The 15,364-nt window shown below is 31.6% G+C and overlaps 1 long non-coding RNA gene across 3 annotated transcripts; it reads right to left on the reverse strand.

Moving 5' to 3' along the window:
* Positions 1–11,493: 11,493 nt before the first annotated feature.
* Positions 11,494–14,360, reverse strand: LOC123882938. Of its 3 annotated transcripts, none has more exons than XR_006800039.1 (6): positions 14,030–14,360; positions 13,738–13,869; positions 13,090–13,175; positions 12,834–12,944; positions 12,281–12,384; positions 11,494–11,778 (listed from the first exon to the last, which is right to left on the reverse strand). It is a non-coding gene; the product is annotated as an uncharacterized LOC123882938 (long non-coding RNA). The 3 variants fall into 3 exon arrangements; XR_006800040.1 differs by having other exon boundaries at positions 12,834–12,955; XR_006800041.1 differs by having other exon boundaries at positions 13,032–13,175.
* Positions 14,361–15,364: the final 1,004 nt, after the last annotated feature.

Raw genomic sequence — 15,364 nt, forward strand, 5'->3', positions numbered from 1 at the left:
GCCATACCCTCCCTTCACTCCACTCCACCCTAACATGTCCCCGGTAGAGGATTGATCCCACATTCCTTATGTTTAGCACTTTATTATAAAAATAAATATGTAAATCACCAAATTTATTCTCTTTTAAGCAAAGTTTGGTACGAATCTTACAAATACAGTAAATCATTCTCGGTTAACGTTAATCACATTGTTTGCTTCAAAAAAACCCCCACCGTTCATTTTGAACCCCATTTAGAAAATATCTAATTTAATCTTTTTCTTGTGATTATTTTAAGTCTTAGTAGAATGCAGAATATATTCATGAGAGTTTCTATGATGCACTCTCTTTTGGATTTTTTTTTGATGTAGTCCTTTTAATTAACCAATAAAAAATCGATTAATTTTACATCAGCGCAAGTCTATGATGAACCTTGTGAAATTTTTATTTATTGTACAACAGTCCTTCGTTTAGTTAATAGTAATTTACAAACTTAGAACTAACTATATATTATAATTTTAATAGCAAAGTTACATGGAAGATTCTAGTTTTCCTTTCCCCACCAACAAAATCACGGCATAACCATTCAAGCATTTCTGTAAAAAAAAACCAATTCCAGCTCCATATGAATGGATCCAAATACTTCCCAATACTCTCCTTATTTTAATAAAAAATAAAAACGAGAGAAGAAAGGATCGGTCCTTGTCATGTTCGTCCAAAAAATCTTAATCTCGTAAGATTTCAAACTCAAGATCATCCCTTGCTCTAGAAAATTTTATTTATATATAAGATTTCAAACAAATCGATTAATATTAACTGTGGATATGGTGAAATCAGTCATCGTCAGTTGTGACATATGTGGCGGTGGCAAGATCTCGTTTTCAAGTTTTAAAAATTTTAATTTTAGGTTTTTTGTTTTAGACGATTTAAATCAAAATTAAAATCATAATTGTATTGCAAATTGTTTTTCTGATGTTTCTGGGTAATTAATTGTTACTTCCGACGTCTAAATGGAGTTGGAAATGTCGAGTCTAACGCTGAAGCTCCGGATCTGAAACGGGTTGAAGTGACCCGGCCAAAGATCGAAGATGAAAATTTATTTAATTTAATATATTTTTGTCGGTGATGAACAAAAGTTCATAAGTTGAAAACAATGATGTTTGTTTAAAACATGATTTTGTGAGGTTGTTGTTTTTTATTTAATTTTAGTTGTAATTGACATAATTAAAATTAAAAATAATTTAAACATTAATTGGAATAATTTTGTAACTTTTAATATTAATAGATGTAAAGATATATGGTAAGTACTATATAAGTGGCTTGTACCATATAATATAAAGTTAGTCAACACTGCATTCTCATTGACCAGATTAGAAATGTATCAAAACAGTCCAAATAAAAAATACACCATAGAATTTTCCTATATTCATATGTCTAAACTGTTAGCTATCATTAGGAAAAATAAAATAGGAGGAATTCCTCTTTTGAGGGCAACGTACAAAAACTAATTAATGGTAGTTTACTAATTAATGGATTATTTTATATATCATGCATGCATGTTTAGAGAATTTGAGATTTTGTAAAAGATTTTAACTTGATTATTTAAAGTATAAGGCATCAGATGTGACAGATCCTAGGCTAAATAATGCACTTATCTTTTTTAAAATGAGATAATGGTAATATGTAAGCATAACTAAACCCCATCTCTCTAATTAAAAAATATTTGTACAAAAAGTACGAGAATAATAACTAAATTAAATATGGATGCTAATCTATACTCTGCAGAAATATGTAGCAGTTCGTAAGTGAAGTTCATTTGATAGCTACCATAAACATAAACGTAAAATTGAGGGGGTTATAATTCTAATCAGTGAGTCCATATAAAAGTGCGTATGACAATAAGATAAACAAATTTCTAGTTAATCTTAAGATAAAATAGAAATCCTAAAATTTGAGGCGAATGAACCGAACTTCAATACGGAAAAGTCCATGTACCCACTACTCTCTGTAGCAAGCAGCAAGCGATATTGGCTTTTTCAAGCTAAAAACTCCATAATCAAAGAATTATACAGATATTGAGGTAGACCCAGCAAAATGAGACACCACGTACTATTAACTCCTGACTAATCAAATCTTGTTAGAGCAAACCAGAACCATTCGAAAGTCAAATCGAGGGATGATTAGTCAACGAGGTAAAGCCCCACGAGCACAGAAGTTACCAAAATCACCAGCACCTACTACCGTCAACACGGAGTATCCATGCAACACGCAACTAACCCTTTCGAGCAAATCAGGCCGAATTGGGTCTTGATGAGTCCAACTTGTGGGTAGTATAAAAAAAACCGCGCGGAGATATGAATCGGCTACCAACACAGAAATAATCCAATTAAAACTTCTTGTAAAACAGCAGTACGAAGCGGTGACGGAGGCGACCTCCTTTTCAAGTCCAGAACAACCCACCAAGTAGGCATGGCAATAAAATCCATACCCGCGGGTACCCACCCAAACCATACCCGTTTTGACGGGAAAAACCTGAGTTGACTGGGTTTGGGTTTTTCCCGATTTCAAAAGATGGGTCTGGGGCGGGTAATGGGTACATTGATACCCATCCCGAACCCGTCCCCGAATCCGTCCCGCTTATACTAAAAATTAGATTTCACCTCTTTTAAATTAGAAACGCTTAAACAATCTCTTAAATTACGTTCATATATTTATTTTTTATTTTAATTTGAGTATTAAACAAACCATTTTCTCTATTTTTTTTTTCTTTATTTAAAAAAATATTGTTGAGAGAAAATAATTTTGAACATTTAACTTTTTTTTTAATAAAAAAATACTAAAATATAATCTAAATTTACGTGGAAAGAGGCGTAATGGGGATACCCGAAACCTGATGGGGATACCCGATCCCCGTTGGGTATGGGTTTGGGGTTATTATTGCCATGCCTACCACCAAGGATGTAACGGAACCAATAGTAAACAAATTATATCATGAAAACCACTGTCTTACAAAATACCCTCACGGGTAAGACAATTAACAACATGTCGCGCACGTAGCAGAAACACGACAACCATCTACGGCAACCATACAACAATCTGTGGCAGCAAAACAACCATCAACCATTTGTGGCAGAGCCAATATGTAACAAAAGAAAAACCACGCTTTGTGGTGGCGACGCGCCATTGAAAACTGACCCAATCATTTTATTTTATTTTTTGTTATCAACCCCAGAACAACAAACACAAAGTAGCAAAACTACTATAATGGAGAGAGAAGCTCCGCGGTGAACAATTGACCACCGTTGTGTTGTGCGATTGGGAAAAAATATGATGCGAAGAATCAGAGAGGACTCTCATCGAGAAAACGGAGATTGGAGTTGAAAGCGAGGTTGAACGGGAAAAGAAGTGGTGCAGTGGTTAGTGGTAAAGAAGAGAGAAGGTAAAGCGTTTAGGGTGTGGTGGTTTTCGAAGAAGAGAGAAAGTATATCGTCTCTTCAATTAGTACAATAATCCCTATATTTTACATACAATGTCTCTACCAATTAAACTATGCTTACATTAACTTAATCTAAAATGTTTTTGTTTACTACTTTCGCTAAATTTTATTTTAGACCTCAATTAGTGTCGAGCCGACCATGTAACTTAATTATCCCACGTATTTATCTTATTCAGATCATCAAAGATACTCTTGATGAGCTAAAGGGATTGCAGACTTTCTTTTCAAAAGGAGAGGCTAATATAGAAAGATTGTAGGGATGCTTATACGGGAGAAAGTAGATTTGTTTTGTTAAATAAATATAGGATATAGGACTAGGATTTTGGATTTTCTATGGGATATAGTCACATGCAGTGTTTTAAAAACCGGACCGGGCATCGAACCGGTGAGGGTACTGGGTCACTGGTTCATTGGTCAAACCACTGGGTCACTGGTCGAACCGCATGATAAACCGGATTAAATCGGATTAAACCGATAGAATGAACCGGCCTCTATAATAAAACTATTTAGTTATTAAACCGGTCGAATCAGATAACTCGGTCTTTAAATATATAATATATGCCTTAACATGTCTTACTGCATTAGCTTTGTTCAACCAACAACTCTTGGAAGAAAAAAAATTAATAAAAGCAAACATGATACTGTAGCAAGTTGTTGCCAACTCAAAGTTACCTATTCTTCTGTCAACAAAAAAGAATCTATTGGACATGTCTTGGAACCCACAAAAAGACTCACTTAGGAATATATAGTTATATTTTCAAGACACGTTGAAATTCAATATCAGTTTCCCACAAATGTTACTCGTTACTAGAATAATCAATAATTATCAATATTTTCATTCTGTTATAAACTATTTCTAAAGAATAGCAAGAATATAGAAGGAGAAGAGAAAGAGAGAAGAGAAAGGAATAGACCATTGTTATTATTCTATTCACAAGTGTGTATTACATTGTAACAAAGAGGTCCTATTTATAGGACACAATTAGGGGACAAGAAAACCTACACAATAATGGACATTCATTACATATTATTCATAACACTCCCCCTTGAATGTCCATGAAAGATATTCTTTCTCTAAAAAAAACCCTAATGAAGGAAAAAGAGTACATCATCATTTGTGTGTGAACTGCCTCATTAAAAACCTTACCAGGAAAACCCAGTGGGACAAAACCACGGTGAAGGGAAAAAGAGTGCAGAACATATTTATATCTCCCCCTCATAAAGACAATTATTATACATGAGATGAAAAATCAAATAATCTTATGTACTAGCTGCTCCAAAGTTTTACTAAAAGTTGACTCTGTAGAAAAATCTGTTATATCTTCTTTATTATACTCTTCTCTAAATTAGCACTGCGTCTGATATTATCTTCATGTTGAGTTGTTGCAGGAACTATCATTTTGTAATAAAACAACGAATTTCTTGTATGTGTTGAATTACAATCCTCAACAAAAACATCTTCTCAGCTTGCTTGATGTAGTGCTAAAATCTTCACATGATTGGATGATATTGTTGTTTCTTTAAAGTATAAATAATTCTATGTTTTGCTTTACTTCAATATTTGGGTTGGATGAATAGGCAAAAATAAAATACTACGAAATTATAGCAAATATATTAGTGAGCTTAATTGAATTAAGATATGGTACTTCAGGACCAATTCAAATTGTTCATCATTTTCTTGAGGCATGACACATCAAATGACATTGCAACCATTTTTAGTATACAACAAATTAGATTTGTCAATGTCAAACTGTTTTAACACTTTTGCTATATAATCTTATTTAAATTATAAATTTAAATGAGAATATCTCATAAGCTCTTCGGGAGTCTAGATGATATTTTATCATTAATATAAGCCTCGGATATAAATAATTCATTGTCAGGGATCATCATTATCAAGTGAGCCAGTAAAATACGTTAAAACACATATTTCACATGAATTGAGTATTTCATATGCTACTCAACTTAATTAATTTTTTGAATTCACTTCAGGTGAATATGCTTCTTGAAAATCAATGATTGACATTTATCAATATACTTGAATAACAATTCAAACTCTAAACATTTTGTTTTTATTATTTTTCTCTTGAAAACTTATTCATATCGATTTATCTCCATCTGCAGATGAAATGGACTACTGGTCCAAAAACATTTCGCTTTGCAAAGCTAGTTTAATTTTGTATCAATTGCGTCTATCTTATTTAGTCAATCATTTCATTGTCTATAATCCTTAATAGACTTTGATTTATGATCCTCATTGTCATTTATCACATATATAGCGCTTTATTATGTGCAAAAATATTGTCAACGTTGACTTCATCTCGGTTTCATCGTATTCCATTCATGACATAATTTATTGAGATCTCTTTATTTTCATAAATTTTAGGTACCTAATAAGTTCTTCTGGAACTGAAAAATCAATTATGTCAAATGCTCTTTTGAGATTTTCATATCCTCACTTGGGTCATCTTTCTTTTTTTTAGCTCCTTATCTTATTTGAGGAATTTATCCTTGAAACCGATTTGCTTACCATGCTTCAAGCGTGGTTAAGAATCATTTGCAATATTAGATTGTCCGACAGGGACATTCATTTTTATCGGAGCATTAGCAGCTATTGATTGATTTCATAAACTTTGCAAATGAGTTATCTTTTGAACATTTGGTTCAAGCTATTTTATATGAGGATCAAGATGAGATAATAATAATAATAATAATTTATTTCAAGTGATTCATTTGAACTTCTGGTTCATATTTTTAGCTGCTTATTCCCTCCCCCAAATATTGGGAAAATTAATTCATCACTTGAAAATTAGCCTTCTGGGCTATAAACAAGTCCCTAATTATTGGCTCAATATAATTTATAAGGGATGAAGAGTTATATCAAATATATTTTCCCAATATTCTTTTACGACCCATTTAAATGCATTATATTGGAGCAATTGAGACGTACCCAACACATCCAAAAATGTTCATATGGGAAAATAGGTTTATAAACTAAAATTCAAATAAATTAGGGGAGAGCTTATGTATATAATAATTTGTTGGCATGATGCTATTCAATATCTCAACATACATGTTTGAGTGTTCCCAACTATAACTTAGAATGAATCTTCAGGTCCATTATTTTTGTTTGTATGAACATATTTCACAAGATGTTTGATATAAATTTCAATTAACATATGATATTTATCAAATATTTTCTAGAATAATATATATAAAACGAAAAAATAATCTCACAAACTTCTGGTTGTGAGTTTATAACAAACATACATGTGACCATTTAGTTGATGCATCAATTAAAATTTTAGGAATCTAATCGGTCCACATGATCGGTGTATTGATTTACAAATATCACCTTATATATATTCTAAAAAATAAAAGATGCTCATTTACTTAATTTATCAACTTCCTTCGGGAACTAGTAACACATAAAAATTATTAGATTGAAGAAACTTCAGGCCCTTCAATTCATATAAAATTATTTTATATTTCACATCATAATAGATTCGGGATGACCCATCCGATCTTGCCAATTACAAACTTAATATAATTTAAATTGTAAACTTCTGGTTTACTTAAACATGTGCTTAAGTTGCACTAATATCATAAGTACACCATAAACTAGAGATAAAAGTTGATAATATGTCTCGTAATATAGAGATAAAATATCTCCGTCGTTTCTTGTTTCAATATGATATTCATTTATGTGAATATCCTTCGGTAACAAATTTCTTTAAGACTTAAAATATAAAATACATTAGCAAAGTCCAACTTTGTTTCTCGATATAACAATGCATTGACTCTTCTGGAGTCTTCAATAATTTTCGTACTACCAAATATAAAATTTAATTTTTCATGAATAGTAGTATCGATGAATATTTTCAAGCTAAACAAATATGTTTCTACAAAAAATCTTTTCGGTGGAACACAATAAAAAATAGTAATAATTTATTTGTATGAGAATTAAAAGAGTAAAAATAAAGTATAACAAATTTTTTTTTTATGTGGATTTCAGTAGAATTAGAAATTAAAATATAGTAATAATTAAAAGATTTTAAAATTAAAATCAATCAATTGATTTAAATATGTAACCGGAATAATTAAAATCAGTTTATATTTACAAACTGTAACCGAATTATAATTATAAGTAATTAAGAAAATAATTGTATTCAAAGCTTAAGAAAACATAATCACCATAAAATAAATTCAAAGTTTAATGTATAAAAAGCTAAATGTAACTTTTTTTCTTAGGCATATATTTCATAGGGAATAATAATCGTCTACCTCATAGTAAAATATAAAATAGATAGATAGAGATCTTACTAAGTTGTACATCGAGAAATAAAGTCGAATTATCATGTAAAAACTTTCACATTTCAATTGATAATTATTGAAATTGTACCAATCTAAAATATGATAAATCAAATATTTTTTGAAATTATTTTCATAAGTTTGCTACTTCAGGAGCATATTCAAGAGACATACATAATTGTTCTTTTAATTTTGGTCCAATTTATACTAAGATCAAATAGATCATATGGACTTTAATCATGTTGTAAACAAAAATTAGTTCTTCAGGAACTCAACAACAAATCTCTATTCAGAATGGCTAGAGAAAAACACAATTTTACAATCTTTCATAATATTGGTTAAGAAAATCCATATTCTTTGAGCAATCCATCAAAGATGCGCTAATATTAAAGCTTTAGCTTTTCAAGAACTATATCACAAGTGATCTTCATATAATGATCATAATAATCTTCATAATTTCTTTAAGAAAATTTTATTCTTTGAGCAATCATTCAAAGATGCTTCAATATTAAGGTTTTCCCTTTTTATTCTTTAATTAGTTCTTCGGGAACTAGCTAATATCACATATATTTTCATTAGTTTTGCTAATTTGTCTACTTTTCCTTTTTTTTTCTTTCAATTCTAGCGAGAAGCTGAGCTTTTAAAATTAACACGGCCATGACTATTACCTCAACGATGGCCACAATTTTGTCCATGGTAATCGTGTGTTGCTACATTCACTTCCGGGAATGGAGTAACATCAATGGGTTGGACTTCATTCACTTCTGGGAATGATTTTTCATTCATTTATTATTGATATATACTATCATCAAATAATAAAATTAAACAAATACTTAGATAAGCATAATAAACATAGTCAAATAAAAAAAATTAATTCCAATTATTTTTTATTAATACTAATGTAATGTAACGTACTGAAAATTTATAATGCAAATTAAATAGTAACTTAATAATAATTATAATGTAACCTATGTTATGAATAAGATTAATTAGTAACTTATTGAAAAAATAAAAATAAATTGGCATATAACGTATTGATAACAAAATTGGCATATGATATACATTTTTTATGTTTTGTACAATATAGAAATAAATAAATAAATCCATTGAAAATTGTAAATTGCCAAAATTTTATAAAAATTGGTAAAACTATCCTTTAGGGATGCATATGTATATTGAATTCTTCTGGAATTATTAAGAAATAATTTGATTTTTCTTTTAAGTTCTTCAGGAACTATATAATATTGTTATAATGTAAGAATAATCATTTATGCAATCCTCATAAGAATAATCCATATTCTTCGTTATATTATAATATATCTAATTGTACAATCCTTCAAAGATGTATCTGTAATGAATTCTTCAGGAATTCGTGGGTAATACAAATTGATTTTAAAATTGTTTAAGAACTGTATAACGGATCAAATATATATTCAATCAGTTATTTATCCAATCCTTCAGGGATTGATGTTCATTTTACTTATATCTATGAATCTTCAGGATTCATATTTTAAAATTTCATCATACTATGAATCTTCAGGATTCATATTTTAAAATTTATCACACCATGAATCTTCAGGATTCATATTTTAAAATTTCATCATAATATGAATCTTCTGGATTCATATTTTAAAATTTTATCACACTATGAATCTTCAGGATTCATATTTCAAAAATTTAACCACGATACTTCTGGATCGAAGGTTTGTGAATCAATATAAAAAAAAACAAGAAGACAAAAAATTATCTGAAAGAATAGAATAAAAAAAATCATACATAAAATAAAATTGTCACTTCCCTTTGTTGCTATACCTTTCTTGAAAGGGGAGAGACTATCGTGCTGATAACGTGTTATAAACTATTTCTAAAGAATAGCAAGAATATAGAAGGAGAAGAGAAAGAGAGAAGAGAAAGGAATAGACCATTGTTATTATTCTATTCACAAGTGTGTATTACATTGTAACAAAGAGGTCCTATTTATAGGACACAATTAGGGGACAAGAAAACCTACACAATAATGGACATTCATTACATATTATTCATAACACATTCACTTATCTTGAGTCTTCTTCTTCTTGAGAGTTATGCATGACATAATTATTGTCTTTTCTTCTCAACCTGAAATTTTTTCCCTAGATCTAGATCTACATCTTTTTCTCACGATCTCTCTATGAAACCCTCGTGCACCCACTCACCATTCAGAGCAACCCGCACTCGAAGAACCCGAGCATGTTCTTGGGCTTCGAATCTTGTCATCGGTGGTTCTCTAGTTTTGGTGTTTTTTGAATCCGAATCCGACTGAGACGACTATTCTCCTCTAGTTTCTCTATTCTATGCTCTCGCTTCTACTTTCATCTATTTTTTTCTTAAAGAAACATCCAAACCACGTCGTTTTGAATCAGTGAAAGAAAAGAAGACGAAAAAAAAAAGTGCAAGCATTTAAACCGGCGGTTTTCCAAAACCGCCGGTTCGCCGGTTTTCCCGGTTTTCCCGGTTTTTTCCGGTTTCTGCTGGGTCAATAACATGACCGATCCAACAACTGAACCAGACCGGTGACCCCTCCGGTTCCCGGTTCAACCGGTTCAACCGTCCGGTCCGGTTCGGTTTTTAAAACACTGGTCACATGGGACTTGTTGTATACATGTGATGCTGGATGAGATTTTCCATATATCCTCTATGTGGAGCCAACACAATACATATACGATTCTCAATATTACACAAAAAGATTTTAAAGAAGCATGGAATTGGAAAGGTTGCCATTTTCAGCCTAAGCATATGTTCTATAAATAACTTTATTTGAATTTGAACAAATAAATATGGGCAAAATCCTAATAGTGATGGGTAGGTGTTCACATGGCTTATAAAGAAAGCTCAATATGGGATATTTTCTTTTGGATATAGAGAATTTAAATTTTGAGAAGGACAGATGGGTATATATTGAATTTTCAAAATATAAGTTATGGTGCCACTTAGGTCATTGTATACGTCACTAGTCTTAATTACCTCATTTTGATTAACTTAATTAATTGCTAGCTTTGATAGACTTTGTGAGAAAAATGCCATTCAAGACACAGAAGTAGAAAAATGGAGTATATTTGAGTTGTTAAGTAGAAATGGTTTTTTGAGTTTTTTATTTTTCTTAAAAGAAAAACCGGTTAGAAATCAAACCGATCTTAAAAGTGTCATCCTAATTAGATTGACATCACCTCCATTAAAACAATTATTAACTACATATAGTACTACACTCAGAGCTTCGTTAAAATTTATTGCTTTTCTTGACAAGCGATACTTAGTTGGTTACTAATAAGAGCAAATTTATTAACTAGAGGAATAATTCAAGGCGTTTTCTTGGTTTGACATTAAGTTATTTGGGTACTTCACTATTACAGAAAACACTTTTTACATCTGGCCAAAACCCCATTTTACATCTGAAGCCAGTCAGATGTAGACGTACAAGAAGTAGTAAGTTTATGCTTTTTACATCTGACATTCGCCAGATGTAAAATCAACACTTTTTACCTCTGTTCTCGTGTTTCAGTTGACCATTTTTTAATTAAATTGGACCTTTTACATCTGACCAAGTCCACCAGATGTGAAATAGTTACTTTATTTAATTTTTTTTTTAAAAATCCTGCGTTTTTTTTTTCTTTAATATTTTAAATCCTATTTTGTAATTAAAAAAACTAAAATAGCATTACAATTCAACATTCAACCAAAATACAATTACATTACAATTCAAGCAAAATACCAAATGTCATTACATGCCAAATGTCAAGCAAAATACCACAATTCAAGCAAAACATCATAATTCATACAACTAGCTCCTAAGCAAAATACCTAACATCACACAAATTAACCTAGCTAGCTCCTAAGCCTCATCATCGGCAACATCATAATCCACCTCGGGATTATATAAGTCAAGAAAACAAGTTGCCCAGCTGTTTCGCAATTCATACAGCTCCTCCTCCGATAATGACGTGGGATCATCGAACACCTACAATATGTAAATATATATTTACTTATACATACATGGCTCAAATCCATTATGTATACATGACCAACTTAATATATATTAACATTACATTCGGGTAGTATCATACTACATGATCTAAAATCGAAAAAATGCAACACAAGTTATCTTACATTTGATCTATCCACTAAGATAATTGAGTTAAGACAAGTTCAATGATATTCATTTCAGATTACAACTCACAAACCACAAGTAAATATTACTTTCTAACACTAAGTACAAAAACAGATTGTTCTCAAACACTTAACACGCACAAGCTTCATCTCTTTCACTAAATCCCTAAACTTTTCAAATAAGAGAGATAAATGACACTTAGAAGGTAAAACTAAAACTTAGAGCAAACAAAAACACACAAATTTGACACTCACATTTTCCACAAAGTTAAAGCAGTCATAGACACAAAAAAACAAATTTCACTAGTCTTACATGTACAAGGTTCACCAGAAGTAGAGTTTACTGGCCATACCTGCTCTGTTGCTTCACTCTTCCACACACTCACTTTGGCCTATGACTTTTGGAGTTCAATTTTCCTTCTATTTATTAAACTCAAAGCAGAGTTGGATGGATATTCTGCAGAGTACCATTCACAAAATAATATATGACTTTTTCTTTGATCATTAGTAACTAAACTCTTTATCAATAAACATAATAGTTTATGTTTATGTATGGTAGTCACAATAGTAAAAACCCAACATGAGCAAAATAGAATCCCTAGAACATGAAAGGAACAACTTATCAAAGTTCCTATTAAGAGAGTGAAGACAATGCCACAAAAAATAAGGTATCAAGCATAAGATCAAAATATGATATACATATCAGTAATAAAGGATACATGTCATATACTAGCATACATTAGCATTCAAATTGATAACAATCCTAAATGAAACATAAACATTCGTGTTTGCTTTAGAACCCTAATACATTAGCAGTTTTGGGCATGTCACATACAATTAATTAGAGTACACATGGTTTGGAATTACCATGTGTGCAGGTTTCACAATAACACTTCATACACATACCTCTGTATTGTGATGTTCTCTGTCCAAATAATATTGTTACATTTCCATCTTCACATAGTTGACTAGTTGAAAGCACTTTACTCATGACATTATAAAGTATTAAGATTCAACCTGCTCAAAACCTATTACTTGTCATATTCCAAAAAAATAAATTATATATACACAATAAGTTTAAGAGGTTTTCAAAAGAAAAGTTACCACTTGCAGAGACTTTAAATCAAAAGAAAAGTTTTGATTTTGATTATAATTTCATTACCTTGATAAGATTCTGCACAACAAAATACTTATCACTAGTAGTTTGATTAGGATTTAGGATCACTTCATTATTTAGGATTTAGGATTCTGCACAAAAAAATCACAAATCACATGAAAAATTTTATGAGTAACCATATATTAAATATTTGAAAACATAAAATTGACATTTGAACAAGTAAATTGGTACATTATAAACATGAATCAGAAAAAAAACCACAGTTTCTACACTTCCATAAGAATACATTAGCAGCTCGAAATCACAAATAGACACACTATATAGGTGATGTAGTTCTGCATATACTACTTTTTCATGATAAGGATTACTAGTACAAATGTTTTTTAAGAAACAAATAACATAAATTCCTAAGAAAGCTTTAACAATACATTAATTCTTAAGAACTTTTATTCACACATAAAATTGATTTATATAATGATGGCCAGTGAAGCATTCAATATCTTAAATAAGTATTTGGTTATTGGATAGTGACACACATGTATGCTAGAGGAATTCCAAAACGAAGACACCTAAAATCAACTAAGAAACAGTTCCTCATAAAAACATGACTAAGCTCATGTAATGGAAATACAAAACTCCTCTATAAAGAACTATACATCCTGTTATTAGAAAGGACAATTTTAACAATCTTACACTTCTAAAAGAAACTCTTCTATAACTCCCTCACACTTTAGCATGTCACATTCAAACACTCCAAACTGAAGCTTTCGTTGTGGTTCCAAGGCTTCACCAACATCACTTCCAAACTAAATAGCAGAGGATAGACTTTCCACACCATAGATAGTAACCATAAAAAATGCAACAACAAACAGGACATTAAAAAAAAGTAAATCACAGTGAGGAGGCACAACAACAGAAAAATCAAAACAAAAAAAAATAAATAATAACTTTAGAACAACCAAAGTGCATTAGAACAAATGGTTACCTTTGACGAACGAAGAATCGGCGAATCGGCATCGACGAAATCGGTTGAAGTGGAAGAATGAACCTTCGATGGTGGTACCAATTCTTCAAGAGATTTTGCGCGAACCGATGTCTGGAATTTGGGGATGAATCGACACTGGGTTACGGATTTGGGGACGAATCCATACCGGGGTTTGAGATTTAGGGAGAATCGCCAATTGATATCGGGATCGTCACGGTTGAAGGATGAGTTGATGGTTTGCGATGCTGCGTTTCCCTTACGAGTGAGAGAAGGTTTGGTTTAGAGCTACGGTTGGAGATTACGAGTGAGAGAGAGGACGGATGAGAGTGAGAGAGAGGACGGATGAGAGTGAGAGAGAGAGAGGACGGCTGAGAGTGAGAGAGGGAGACGGCGGTGCTTGGAGGAGACGGCGGAGAGTCGATTTGGGGTTGTAGCTGGGTTCGATCGATTTGGAGAAGATGGTGTTTGGTGATATCGCGTAAGATGTGTTTGGTGAGAAGATAAGATTTGCCTTTCTTTTACTTGGCTCCAATTTTTTTTTTTTCTTATTCATACTGACTTTTTACATCTGTGGCTATATATGGCCAGATATATTTATATTTTAGATAATTTTCGCCATAATTACAGGATTGCCACCGCGTTCAGTTATGCTTCTGGTACATTGAAACCAGATGTAAAACGTTTTGTCTATATATTTTTCACATCTGTGGATATTGAAACTAGATGGAAAGACTACTCCATATAGCTTTTCACATCTGACATATGTTCCTCAGATATAAAATGCTTATGTAATATGTCATTTTTCTACTAGTGTTATGTATTTAAACTCGGTGGAGGTGTTGTTGCATGGAGATCAGTCAAACAATCTATAATTGCTAGATCAACTATGGAATCAGAGTTTATAGCTCTGGAATTGGCTGGTAGTGAGGCTGAGTGGTTAAGAAACGTCTTAGCTAGTATTCCTTTAGGAATAAAACCAACTCCATCAGTGTCAATGCATTGTGATTGCCAATCGGCGATAGCCGTTGCAAATAACAAATTGTTCAATGGTAAAAATAGACATATTCAATTGAGACATAATGTGGTAAAACAGCTGTTAAAGGATGGAACAATATCGATCGATTATGTGAAGTCAGAAGTGAACTTAGCTGATCCTCTGACAAAGCCCCTGGGGAGGAAAATTATTTGTGACACATCGAGGTGAATGGGACTTAAGCCAATTGAAATCAACAAGTGATAGGAACCCAACCTTTGTGATTGGAGATCCCATGAATGAGGTTCATATGGGTAAGAACAAGTTACTTGTTAGATCTGCTAGCACCAAAAATTAATTAA

The sequence above is a fragment of the Trifolium pratense genome, linkage group LG5, assembly GCF_020283565.1.
Source record: "Trifolium pratense cultivar HEN17-A07 linkage group LG5, ARS_RC_1.1, whole genome shotgun sequence".
NCBI lineage: Eukaryota > Viridiplantae > Streptophyta > Magnoliopsida > Fabales > Fabaceae > Trifolium > Trifolium pratense.